Genomic DNA, 14528 nt, shown 5'->3' with positions numbered 1-14528 from the left:
TGTATCTACTGGATTTCAAACTAAACTCAGGTACTTTTGCACTTTAAAAAGGAATCCAGGGGCCGGGAGTTTGGCCTAGTGGTTAAAGTGCTTGCCTAGCATGCCTGAAGACCCAGGTTCGATTCCTCGGTACCACATACATAGAAAAAAGCCGGAAGTGGTGCTGAGGCTCAAGTGGTAGAGCTCTAGCCTTGAGAAAGTCCAAGGACAGTGCTCAGGCCCTGAGCTCAAGCCCAGGACTGGCAAAAAAAAAAAAAAGGAATCCAAGAAGTAGCCATTTACTGGCTTTTACAAAAATCATGCTTCATGAATATGACTGCACTCAAAACACTTTTAATATAGCAAAGACTTAATTTCTTGTTTTATGCTTCACAGTAAAGTGATTATATGCAGTTCTGAGTAGGAAATCATACTGCGAAGGCATTTCTAGGATTTCTTAACCAGTCATCAAGAGATCAACCACTATTTAACTTACCTACGATTCTTCCATGTGGAAATCCCTATCTACCTAAGTATATTTGTTCCAATCCAATGCTGGTCTTTAAGATTTTTTTCCAAAGAGTCACTTAAAGTACAGACTTCAAATGAACAGAAGAAAGCCAATTTTGAACAGTGAAAATTCAACACCAATTTTATTATGTATATAATGTAGTGCCATAGTCAGTTCCAAATAGGCTATGATTGTGATAGCAAAGAAAGGTTTATTTTAATAACTAGTTAAGGATGGCTGATAATTAGTGTTATCAATTCTTTGTACAAAATGATAAGTTCTTCCCTTAGGCAGAGACAGAATATTAGATTACATCAAACCAGGGTCAAGCCAAATTAAGGGTAATGAATGAAGCCTCAAGCAACAAAATATAAGAAAAATATATTTAAACCTCCATAATCAAGATTAATAAATATCCTAGGGGCAGGGAGTTTGGCCTGGTGGTAGAGTGCTTGCCTAGCATGCACATGAAGACCCAGTTTGATCCTTCAGTACCACATACCTAGAAAAAGCTGGAAGTGGTGCTGAGGCTCAAGGGGTAGAGCTCTAGCCTTGAGAAAGCCCAAGGACAGTGCTCAGGCCCTCAGTTCAAGGCAGGACTAGTCAAAAAAAAAAAAAAAGATTAATATCCTAACACAACACAACTTTTAAGTATTGAATAATAGTCCATTTATGAACAAAATGCCAAGTATTCAAATAGAGATTAGAATTACTGATTTTTCCTTTGACTCAGGATCAAACAGGCTCTATAAAAGCACTGTATTTAGTAACTCTTTACTTCAAATTATATAGGATACTCAAGGGTTTGAATACAGGCAAGATTGCAATTTCTACCTACCTTCACTCAATTACCAAAAGTATTATGCTAAAAAAAAATTCTACCCCCCCTCCTTTCTCTCTTTTTTGCCTTGAGCTCAGGACCTGGACACTGTCCTTGGGCTTTCTCAAGGCTAGAGCTCTACCACTTGAGCCACAGAAGCATTTCTGGCTTTTTTTCTATGAATGTGGTACCGAGGAATCAAACCAAGGTCTTCTTGCAAGCTAGGAAAGCACTCTATCACTAGGCTAAACTCCCAGCCCTAAGAAATTCTTTTAAGTATATGCATTTCCCCGTTTCTTCATGATTACAACTTTCTAAGGCATATAACTATTGTCTCTTTTCCATAAAGTAACTTGAGTTTGCCCATATATGCTTCTTCTCTATAGTAATTGATACATGAGCTAGATTTCCAAAATGATTTATTTGCATATTCATACGTCTTTGCTACATACCATCAGGACTCACAAAAGGACACTAAGGTCTCAAACATCAAATATTTCCATCCAGGTATGGGGATGCAGCTCAGGATAGAAACTTACCTACCACATGCCATGCAAGGCACTGGGTTGGAAGCCCAGCATTGAAAAAAAAAATTGATGTAAAACTCTAGTTTACATTCAGAAAACCTTACTTAATACTTATGATCCTGCCAAGCACCAGTGTCTCACTCCTACTCATGAGGCTAACTAAGGTGTATGAATCACAGTTTGTAGCCAGCCAAAATAAGAAAGTCTATGATATTTTTATCTCCAATTAACCAGCAAAAAACCTAGAAGTGGACCTATGGTTCAAGTAGTACATATACACTACAAGGGCCTTGAGTGAAAAAGCTAAGGCACAATGCCAGGACCTGAATTCACACCCCAGGCCTACTGCAAAACAACCCACAAACTACATTTCTATAAGGTTACATTTGAGGAATAAATAATTCATCTAGTAAGTACAAGGAATTTAACTGCTGACAGAAAGCAGGAAATGGAGCTGTGGCTCAAGTGGTAGAGTACTACCCCTCAGCAAAAAATCTCAGGGACAACACCCAGGCCCTGAGTTGAAGCTCCAGAACAAACACACACACACACCCTCCTTACAATGGAGAAAAAAGAACCCATCCAAAAAAGGAGCATGATCAACAAGAAATTAAAACTACTTACCACTGGGTTGAATTTATCTCCCTGGTATTTCTTAATTGAGCCAACATTCTATGAAAAGCAAAAGAGAACCAAAATTAACAATAAAAATGCATCTTTATAACTAAGGAACATATCAAATGCTAAATTGACATTAAAACATTAACCACTACAAACCAAAAATAGAATCAAATGTCAAACCCAAATACTAACTCTTCTGAAAAATATAAGGACGGCCAGGTATAGGTGGCTCATTCATGTAATTCTAGCTACTCAGGGGCTGATCTATGAGAATCTCAGTTCAAAGTCAGCTCAGATAGGAAAGTCCATGAGACTCTTTATCTCTAATCACCAAAATTCAGGAATCAGAGTTGTGGTTCAGTTGGTATAGTGCTACACTTGAGCAAAAGAGCTCAAGGCTAGCACCCAGGCTTTCAATTCAAGGGCCAGTATCTATACCTACAACAAAAACAATGAATTAATTAGCATACTCATTTATAACAATTTGTTAACTTCCAAATAAATCCCCAGACTGTTTACTTGAAGTCAATATACTGGGCAAGACAGCCAGAATATCAAGAGTCTTAACAAAGGGTAAAGGCATCATAGTCTTTCTTTAAAAAGTCAGTGATTGGGCCAGGAGTTTGGCCTAGTGGTAGAGTGCTTGCCTATCATGCACGAAGACCCAGGTTCAATTTCTCAGTACCACACACATAGAAAAAAAGCTGGAAGTGGTGCTCTGGCTCAAGTGGTAGAGTTCTAGCCTAGAGAAAAAGTCCAAGGACAGTGCTCAAGTGCTGACTTCAAGCCCCACGACTGGTTAAAAAAAAAAAAGAAGAAAGAAAGAAAGAAATGGACCAACCTGGGCAAAAAATCCTCAAGACCCTCATCTCAACAGTAAAAGCTAAACGTATCAAAAGGTCCACCACCTGTCATCTCAATTATTGCAAGGAAGCATACATAGGAGGATCATGGTCCAGGCCATCAAGGCAAGAAAGCTGTATCTTATATCAAAAATAACTATCGCAAAAAAAGGGCTGGAGTCATGCTTCAAGCAATAAACCACACATAAAACCCCATTACTAACCAAAAAGAAAAAGACCATCATTTATGAAATGCCTAATTATATAAATACACCTTCATTTAACATACTGAAAATTAAAAAGTTACAGAAATTTAAAAATTACAGTAGTTAAAAAAATAGTATCTGGGCACTAGTGGCTCATTTCTGTAATTCTATTTAAGGAGGCTGAGATCTGAAAACCAAGTTTCAAGGCCAGTCCAGACGGACAAATTCCAGAGACTCTTGCTTCCAACTGAGCAAAAAGCTGGAAGCGGAAGTGTGGCTCAAATAGTAGTGACAGGCTGAGCAAATAAAGCCCAGCACATAGGAAGCTGGGTGCTGGTGGCTCATGCCTGTAAATCCTAGTTACTTAGGACCTGAAATCTGAGGTTCTAAGCCAGCCAGCACAGGAAAGCCTGGTCCATGAGACTCAGACTGCTCAGAAAAGGATAGAAGTGGTGCTGTAACTTAAGTGGTAGAGCTCTAGCCTCAGCAAAAGAAGCTCAGGGACAGAGCCAAGGCCCCAGAGTTCAAGCATGTACCCTAAGTTCAAGCTAATGTGCGTGTGCGCGCGCACACACACACACACACACACACACACTAAGGCAATTTTACAGTCTTACAACAAAATTTTCCAAGTGGTGATAAAATCAGAAAACATGATATGATCTATTCAAATGAATTTTGGGACACATCGGAAAAGAAGTCAAAGGCCCAAAAGTGTAAAATCATTTCTAATTTTTTTCAAGTTATCTTTATTTATTGTATAACCTTATAAATAACTGCTCTTCCAGGCTTTAAACATAAATGTGCCATATTAAACTTGAGAGCCGGGCGCAGTGGCTCATGCCTGTAATCCTAGCTCCAGAAGCTGACATCTGAGGATCATGGTTCAAAGCCAGTCCGGCACTAAAGTCAGTGAGACTCATCTCCAATTAACCACCAGAAAACTGGAAGTGGTGCCATGGCTCAAGGAATAGGGCAGTAGCTTTGAGCTGAAGAGCTGAAGGACAACGCCCAGGCCCAGAGTTCAAGTCCCAAAACTGACAAAAAAAACCATTCAGATATTTATATTCATGCACATACTTTATTTTACAAAATATCTGTGGTCAAGTATCAGATATTTAGTTTTCTACAGCAAACATATAGTACTCTAACTTGCATTACATTGTCCAGTATCAGTTAAAAGAGTATCAAATTGACTTTTTCTCAAAACCGTTTGAGCTTTGGCTCTAAAGATACCTAAAAAATGCATCATCACACATTTGCTAATTCAAATGAAAATGTAGCACAACTGTAGAATAAAGAACTAATGAAAATGTCATCAAGAGTTATCTTTAATTTTATAGGTTTTTAGTAGAACCTATTTGATTAGATCACTCTCAAAATAGTATGTTTGCTGGTGTTAACTTTTAGCCACCTAATAGTAACACCCATCTATAATTTATAAACTATAAATCTATAAATGTCTGCAAGTATAATGTGCAAAATAACCATAATGGCAAAATACTATAAGTTAATACTATAAATTAATACCAAAACTAAGGCTCACGACACAGATTTTATGTACCAAGTCAGTGGGGCGGGGGGGGGGGGGGGGGAGGGAGGGGAGGACTGAATTCCGGAACTTCACAGAAGGGATTATTAGACTTGAAATTCAAGTGTTTCAAGGATCTTCTTTTATCACATATTAAAACTTCTCCTCTTATTATAAACGAAATGAATACAGATTGCAAGGTGTAGGAAATTCATCCAGGAGTGGTTTTCAAAATTGTCAACATCCTTAAGAAATCAAATCAGAATTTCTATAATATACTTGCTTCACTGATCTAAGTTTATGCACAGTGAAATGCAAAGGTCTCAGGTGTACATTTGTATAAGAACAACACTCAATGAGAGTATAGGATATTTCTATTACACAGAAATTTCCCTTGTGTCCTCCATCTACTTTATGCCCCTGCTCTCCAGAAGCAATACTCCTCTGTCTCATGTGTAAAACGTTAAATTTATATAAATAGAGAACTATAAAGGATCTGTTCCTTTGAGTCTGGCTTCTTTCATTAAATACTGTTTCTGAGATTATGTTATATCCCTAATTCTCTCTTTTTTGACTGGAAAGTGGCATCTTGGTGTTAAGATTATGCTATAATCTGTTTATCCATTTCTATAATAAACAGCTGCTTTAATTTGGGAACTCTAAGGATGTTACACATCTCCCAACAGATTTTGAGAACATCATTTCATTTCTTTTTGGAAAATACTTAGAAAAATAATGTAGTATATATGCAATTTTAAAACAGTAGGAAATTAAATGTTGTTCTGGCTCTTTTTTAACCCTGTTGTATGGACTGGAAGAGAGGCATTAAAAATGTTACATTTATTAGTAATTTTCCATTGCTATAACAAAATGCCTGAGGCCGATATATGGTAAAAGAGAGGCAGGAACCATAATTTCAGCCACTTGAGAAGCTGAGATTGGGAGGATCAACAGTTTGAGGCCAGTAGTGCAAGAAAGTTCAAGAGACCCTGTATCAATCCATAACTGCATACAGTGCCTATCATAACACCTGTCTATCATCCCAAACTATGTGGGAGGCAGAAACTGGGGAGAATTGCCATTTCAGACCAGCCCAAACAGAAAAGTCTAAAAATTCCATCACCAGGACTAAATGTGGTGGTATGTGCCGGTGATTCCAGCAACTATGGGGAAAGCCTAAAATAGGATCATGGCTCAAACACACACCTTAGTGACCTGTTCTCAAATAACTAGAGAAAAAGAAAAACAAAGCTGGAGGTATAGCTCAAGTTGCAGAGTCCAGCAAGTATGAGACCCTGAATCCAAAACCGGTGCTACACAGAGTTCTCGGAGAAGGGAAGAGAGGGAGAAGAGGGGGGATATTTAACTTGTTGTTTTGAAGACTGCAAGTCTGACCATCAAGATACACAGATGAAGAATGAGTACTAAACAAATGCAGACTCAGGCCTGACACAGTGGCTTAAGCAAGTAACACAGTTACTTGGGAGGCAAAGGATTATTGTTCAAGGTAAAAGGTTGAAAAGTTAGGGAGGTTACCATAAAAAAAAAAAGTAACAGCTAGGTATAGTGATACACACCTGTAATTCCAACTAGATGGGAGGCAGACTGCAGATCCTGGTCAGAGGATAACCTGAGACCCTGGAGACCCTATCTGAAATATACTAAAGCTAAAAGGACTGAGATATGATTCAAGTGACATATCACTTTCGTGGTGAGTACAAGCTGAGACTAAAACACCAGTTTTATATGCAAACACATATACAATATACTTTGTATCTGAAAAGTCAATATATGATGAGTTAGGCAACAGCAGCTCACTTATGTAATCCCAGCCACTTTAGTAGCTGAGCTCTGAAGGCTGAAGCCTAGGCAAGCCTAGGCAAGAAAGTTCATGAGACTATTATCTCCAATTAATCACCAAAAAGCCACAACTGGAACTGTAGCTCAAGTGATAGGATGCTAAGCTTGAGCAGTAAAGCTCATGCCTGGCCCTGAGTTCAAACCCCAGAACTCTCACCAAAAAAAATTAAAATAAAAATCTATGGAGCTATTTGGAAATTATCCAAGCTTTTAATATAAAAATTATCATAATGCACTAATAGAACATATTTGTCAAACACAAATTGATCAATTATGACTAAACCACTTTACCCTCAATAAAACACCATGTTTGAAGTTGTTGGAGTGGAGGTATGACACAGTGAAAGTGTATTTGTCTAGCAAGAATGAAGCCCAGAATGCAATCCTCAGTACTGAGGTATAATGGAGAGAAAAATAAAAAAGATTTTAAAACCATTCATTAAAATTTATATCAATTTTTGGCTGGGAGTTTGGCCTAGTTTGGTAGAGTGCTTGCCTAGCAAGCATGAAGACCTGGGTTCAATTCCTTGGTACCATACATAGAAATAGCTGGAAGTGGTACTGTGGCACATGTGGTTGAGTTCTAGCCTTGAGTAAGCCCAGGGAGAGTGCTCAGGCCCTGAGTTCAGTCCCCAGGACTAGCACAAAAAATTTTATATCAATTTTACTGTTTCTAAAATATTTACTAATTTTTATATTCTAATTGTATGCAATCTAAAAACGCAAGAGGTTTACAGCACTGAAGTAGTATTCTGTTTTTCATTAAATGAGACCAAACCTTATTAAAAAATTATAAAAGCTAGGCTGAAGAACTTGCCTAGAAAGTGCAGGAACCAGAGGTGGCACTGTGGCTCAAGAGGTAGGGCAGTAGCCTTCAGCTTACAATGCCCAGACCCAGAGTTCAAATACCATGACCAACCCCCCCCCAATAGTTTAAGTATCACTCCCCAAATTACAAAAGTTTAGGAATTACTTTTATGAGAATGTAGTACTTAGGAAAACACCCAGTCAAGTTCATGTGCTAAGCAAGTACCCTACCTTAGCGATATATTCCTAGACCAGCAGAAAAGTCTACAGGCTAGGGACAGTTTGATGTCCTATCATGGGAAAGTTAAAGTTATAATGACCAAACCTATCACATTATTCACTATGAAAGTTCTTGTTCTTATAATCCTATTTAGGGTTATAAGAAGGTTGTGATCCAGAGGGTTAACAGTTCAAAGCCAGCATAGGCAGAAAAGTCCATGGAAAGTCCATCTCCAACTAACCAGCAAAAAGCTAGGCTGGGGGCTGGGAGTTTGGCCTAGTGGTTAAAGTGCTTGCCTAGCATGCATGAAGACCCGGGTTCGATTCATCGGTACCACATACATAGAAAAAAGCCAGAAGTGGTGCTGAGGCTCAAGTGGTAGAGCTCTAGCCTTGAGAAAGCCCAAGGACAGTGCTCAGGCCCTGAGGTCAAGCCCAGGACTGGCAAAAAAAAAAAAAAAAAAAAAAAGCTAGGCTGGAAGTATGGCTTAAGTAGCAGAGTGCCAGCTGTGAGCAAGAAAGCCAAGCAAGCATGAGACTCAAATACCACTACCAACACCTCCCAAAAGAAGTCTTTCCAGAGAGCCCTCAAGTTATATACCATTTCAAAGTCTACTTCGGTCCTTCACAATTACACAAGATATTTAACTGAATATACCATCAATATAGAAATTCTTCACCAGAATGTTTGCTTCCCTGCTTGTTTGATTTATTTATTGTCGGTAGGGGGGCTTGAACTTCTGGGCCTGGGCGATGTCTCTGAGCTTTTCAACTCAAGTGCTCTATGACTTGAGCCACAGTGCCACTTTCAGTTTTCTGGTGGTTAATTGGAGGTAAGAGTCACACGGACTTTGTGCCAGGGCTGGCTTTGAACCCTGATCCTCAGATCTCAGCGTCCTGAGTAGCTAGAATTACAGGCATGACCTACCAGAGCCTGGCTAGAATGTTTTATTTTTCCATTCACTTACCTAATTAAGCACTATGTGCCATACACTGTTCAAGGCAATGGGGTACAGAACAAAACATATATTTCCCTCTATGGATCTTCTATTGCAAGAAAGAGACACAAAAGACAAAAATAAAATAAAATAAACTGAATAAGGAAAGTGTTCAGAAGGAAGGTAGTATGAAAAACACATTAAGAAGCAAAAGTAGTCTTCAGAAATATAATTCTAATAATGCCAACTTGAATTGCCTTTGACAAATGTTTGTGAAGAATGTTAAACTGAGGGTTTCCACTAGCCTGTCACTGGCATTCAGTTTCTATAGAAAAACCCAACTGCACCCCAGTACACCCTTGATCTTCATCCGAACATTATCAGGCCCAGGAACATTGTATAGATCAAATGAATTTCAAGCATACAAAATGACTGTATTTGATTGAATCACTTATTAACGTATTCTTTACTGGTTTAAAGCTTTTGGATTAAGAAGATATAAGCCCTCCTGCTATGTGATATTCTCATTCATATACAAAAATATGCCATTCCTTAAAAGATAACTGGTCCCCAAGATAAAAATTTAGATCTTCCTTCAGAAGAAACAATGTATCCATAAAATGACAAAGTATGTTCCCCAAAATAACTTATCTTCTAGTTTGAACAAAAGCCTTAATATTTTCTCTCTTCCGGAGGTAGAGCTTAATTAGTTCTTCTGCTGAAGGTAGGCTAGATTTTAAATAAGATTATGGAAAGTCAAAAATAGTAACTTTAAGCCTGGGAATTTGGCCTAGTGGCAGAGTGCTTGCCTAGAATGCACAAAGACAGGTGTTTGATTCCTCAGTACCACATACATAGAAAAGGCTGGGAGTGGTGCTGTGGCTCAGGTGGTAGAGCTCTAGTCTTGAGAAAGCCCAAGGACAGTGCTGATGCCCTGAGTTCAAGCCCAGGATTGGCAAAAAAAAAAAAAAAAGAAAGAAAGAAAGAAAGAAAGAAAGAAAGAAAGAAAGAAAGAAAGAAAGGAAGGAAGGAAGGAAGGAAGAAAGAAAGAAAGAAAGAAAGAAAGAAAGAGAAAAAGAAAGTAACTTTACAGTGAAGACAGTTGTCAGATATTACCTAAGTCATCAAAATTAGCATCATGCTAAAATTATGTAATCTTCCTAACAGTATTTCCCTTCTGTGGTAGTCTTGACATGAAACTGTCACAAACTGAAGACTAAGATCTGAAACTAAATTTTACATGGTACATTAAACTGGATCCTACAATAGTAACTGGACCTTAAATGAAAACCTGTTAAGATTCAAAATGACTGTAAATTAAATAATATTATACTGAAGTTAATTTCTAACTTTTGCCAAATGAACCATGGCTATGCAGAAACCCTATAAACTATCTTAGCAATTCTTCTATAAATACAAAATTGTTTCAAAATAAAGTGTTTAGAAACAATTAATCCTGGTATTTTAACTTACAGTTGAAAAAAGGAAATGATTATATATTAACTAGAAGAATTATAATCTCTGCCAGTGACACTCATATTCTAATATCCAGTCACTAAACAGTTTTAAATAATACTTCACTGCAATTGAACCCTCTCCATATTACTTGGAAATATGTTCTTTGCTTATTTGCTTTTTAGCTAACTTAGTTTGCCAAGCAAAGTAGAACACTATCCTGTTCAATATTAGACATTTCCTGGAATTATCATTGGGGGGAGGAGTTGCTTTTAACAGCAGAGATATGGAACTGGTAATACTAGTTGAGCAAGTCTGAAAAATCCCCTAAACCAAAATCATCTGTATTATATTCAGTGGTCTCAATAAAGCTCTTCAATTAATTAACTGGGAGGAGAAATCTAACTCTTATTCTTGAGGAAATACAAGCTTTCTAATACGTATAATTCCTCTGGTAGAAAGAAGTGAACTGCTGAGAACTCAGGATCACAGTTCAAAGCCAATCCAGGTAGGCAAATTCTTGAGACTCTTATCACCAATTAACCACCAGAAAACTGGAATTGGTGCTGTGGCTCAAATAGCCTTGAGCTGAAGACCTCAGAGACAGGGCCCAGGTCCAGAGTTCAAGCCTCATGACCAACAAAAAGAAAAAAAACAGAAGTGAACTCTACATACACATAAATATTTTCTCAACTTTCATGTGTCCTGGAGCTTCAACTCAGTGCTTCACACTCAGTTGGCTTTTTCATTCAAGGTTGGTGCCACCTGAGCGAATCTCCATTTTTAACTTTTTTCTGATTAGGGTTATTCGAAGGTAAGAGTTGCAGAGACTTGATCTCAGTCACCGGAGTAGCTGGAAATACAGGTACAGGCCACCAGTGTTTGGCTTCAACTTTCCCATTATTATTAAATATATTGTTTCTTCAAATGATTTCTAGAGCGTCAATATGCAAACAAAATTCTGATATGCCATCCTTCCACTAGATAAAAAGTGAAATCCTGAGTGGGATATTCCTAGCTACTCAGGAAAGGCTGAAATTTGGAAGACAGTAATCTTCAAAGCCAAATGGAGCACAAAGTCAATGAGACATCCACCTCCAATTAACCATAAAATGGCTAAGCTGAAGCCTGATGCCAGTGGCCCTGAGATCTGAGGATTACAGTTTGAAGCCAAGTCCAGACAGGAAAGTCGGTGAGACTCTTATTTCTATTAAGCTAACAAAAAAGCTAGAAGTGGAATTGTGGCTCAAAATTGCTAGCCTTGAGCAAAAGAAGATCAGGAACAGATCCTAGGCCCTAAATTCAAGAATAAAAAAATAAGTAAATAAGCAAGGCTCGAGGGATAGAGCACCAACTGAGCAGGCCAGCAAAGAGATACAATGTAAGGCCCTTAGTTGAACCCTCCTACTTAGGAGGAAGGAAGAAAGGGAGAAAGGGAGAGAGGAAGGGAAGACTTAAAATTATCAACCATAATTTAGCAAAAGTCCAACTCTGAACAATGGAGCTTAGAGGAAAGTAAAAAATACTGGGTACATATGTGTTTTCCCTCAGATCTAGTTAACAGACTAATAAACCAAAAATCTACACTTTTGAAATACATTATTAACCTGTCCTCATATATAATCCCTCTTCCCTAAATATCTGCTTTATTTTATGATTGTCTTTATTTAAAAATAAATCAATATTAAAAGGCATGAAAGTCCAGGTATGTGGCTTAGTGGTGGAATGCTTGCCAAGCATGCATGAAGCCCTGGGTTCAATTCCTCAGTAATACATAAACAGAAAAAAAAAAAAAAAGGAGAGGCTCTGTGGCTCAAGTGTTAGAACACTAGCTTGAGCACAGAGAGGCTCAGGGACAGAAACCAGGCTCTGTACTCTGAACCTTTAAAATACTATATTGATTGAAACTAATTCCAGGAAACTTGGGGTTTTTGTTTACAGTAGCAGTGGTGGTATTTGCTTTTTGCTTTGGGGGTGTTTTTTGTTTTTGCTTTAATTTTGTCTTGAGTGGGGTAAAGGGGCATAGAAATGGAGGGAGGAAGGGTGAGTAAATGCAGTCATGTACTTAGATACCGTAGAAAATGAACCATGCAGCTTGTAGACAGGGACAAGACTGGGAACCGGGGAAAGTAAAGGAAGTAATAACACTGTCCAAAGAGAAAGGTATTTACTACCCAATTTATGAAGCAGTAATCCCTCTGTACAACACCTTCATGATAACAATAGTTATATTTAAAAATTTTAAAGTATGAGATAATAGAATATGTACTTAAAATCACTGCAGTAACACCATCCATTCACTTGTCAGTAGCTTATATAAGAATACTAAAGGAATTTACATTTTTAGAAATTGTTTAGACTTCAATGCAAGGAAAATCTGGAAAATTTGTGGTATATTTCTTTACTTAGGTAATGAGAACCCTGGTTCCAAGAAACTGTAGCTAAATGTGATGTTTTATCCCAGTAAATATACTAAATACTTAAAACATATATTTCTTCATTCCTTCCCTTGGATCTTGTTTTCTATTTCTATTTATTAACGATATCTACATCTTATTAAAAGTCATCTCAAATCTTTAAGAAAGGTACTAAAACAATCAACCCATTCCAAAAAGTATAATAATCAAGTTGAACATATAGGGATCCTGATTTAAATAATACTAACAAGGATAAAGAATACTTTTAAAGCTGTCCTGTATCATTTGAAAAGATTTCCCCAAACAGACACCACTGTAAGTTAATGAAAACAATATTATTGCATATAGAGGTAAAATTAAACAGTGGATCCTCTCCCCAAAAAAAGAAGTCTATGTGACTCACCTTCTTCTTTAGAAATAATTCAGATAGTCAGGTACCAGTGGCCCACACCTATAATCCTAGCTACTCAGGAGGCTAAGATCGGAGGATAACAGTTCAAAACCAGCCCAGACAGGAAAGTCTAAGAGATTCTCATCTCCAATAAACTACTCAGGAAAAGCTTGAAGAGTTGTGGAGGCTCAAGTGGTAAAGTGCTAGCTTTGATCAAAAGGAGTTCTGGGACAGCATCCAGGCCTAGAGTTCAAGCCTCAGGAGAAAAGAAAGAAAGAGTCTGAGAGAGACAGAGAAAGGGAGAAAGGGAGAGAGAAAAAGAGAAGAGAGAGAGAAAAAGAGAAAGGAGAGAGAAGGAAGGAAGGAAGGAAGGAAGGAAGGGAGGGAGGGAGAGAGGGAGGGAGGGAGGGAGGGAGGGAGGGAGGGGTAAAAGCTGGGAGCATGGTCTAGTGGTAGAGTGCTTGTCTAGCATGCACAAATCCCTAGGTTCGATTCCTCATTACCACAGATACAGAAAAAGCCGAAAGTGGTGCTGGGGCCCAAGTGTTAGAGTGCTAGCCTTGAGAAAACCCAAGGACAGTGCTCAGGCCCTGAGTTCAAGCACCAGGATTGGCAAGAAGAAGAAAGAAGGAAGGAAGAAGGAGGAGGAGGGAGGAGCAAGGAGGAAGGAAGAAGAAGAAGGATGGAGGAGAAGGAGGAGGAGGAGGAGGGAGGAGGTGGAAGGAGGGAGGGAGGGAGAGAGGGAGGGAGGGAGGGAGGGAGGGAGGGAGGGAGGGAGGGAGGACAATCCAGATGCCCGTCAATATGGAATAAACTGGTAGTACATCCATACTACAGAATACTGCAACACAATGAAAATGAACAAACCACAACTAAAATAAGTCTGAACCTCCAGATTAAGTTATCTACAGTTAGTACTGTAAATACTGTATGATTTCACTTATTTAACACATGGGAGAAAAGATAAAAGGGAGGGAGGGAAGAATGAGAGAAAGGGATCTCCTACTAAAAGGACAACTAGGATCCTAGTGATAAACACAACCATTCTTTATCTTTACCAGCAGATTAAAAAGGATGCGATGGCCGAGATTTTGGCATAATGGTAGAGTATTTGCCTAGCATACACGCAAGACCAGGGTTTGATTCCTCAGTTCCACATGCATAGAACAAAGCCAGAAGTGGTGCTGTGGCTCAAGTGGTAGAGGTAGAGTTCTAGCCTTGAGAAAGCCCAAGGACAGTGCTCAAGCCCAGAGCTCAAGGCCCAGGACTGGCAAAAAAAAAAAAAAAAAAAGGATGGGAATCGGTATGGTGGTTCACATCTGAATCCTAGCTACTCAGGAGGGTGAGATCTGAGGATCAAGGTTCGAAGCCAGCCTGGGCACAAAAGGACTCTTATCTCAAATT

At 38.6% G+C, this 14528-nt stretch overlaps 1 protein-coding gene across 6 annotated transcripts in view; it reads right to left on the bottom strand.

Annotated features, from left to right (window-relative positions):
- Erbin (erbb2 interacting protein) overlaps positions 1-14528 on the bottom strand; it is a 100230-nt gene that overhangs the window by 68374 nt on the left and 17328 nt on the right. For all 6 annotated transcript variants that reach the window (XM_090331751.1, XM_090331752.1, XM_090331754.1 and 3 more), the window contains exon 2: positions 2462-2509. The gene's annotated coding sequence lies outside the window, so the exon portion shown is untranslated. The remainder of the gene's footprint in view (positions 1-2461; positions 2510-14528) is intronic.

The sequence above is a fragment of the Megascapheus bottae genome, chromosome 4, assembly GCF_031878675.1.
Source record: "Megascapheus bottae isolate mThoBot1 chromosome 4, mThoBot2.hap1, whole genome shotgun sequence".
Taxonomy (NCBI): domain Eukaryota; kingdom Metazoa; phylum Chordata; class Mammalia; order Rodentia; family Geomyidae; genus Megascapheus; species Megascapheus bottae.
The sequence above is the reverse complement of the archived record's forward strand: the minus strand, read 5'-3'. Positions and strand labels throughout refer to the sequence as shown.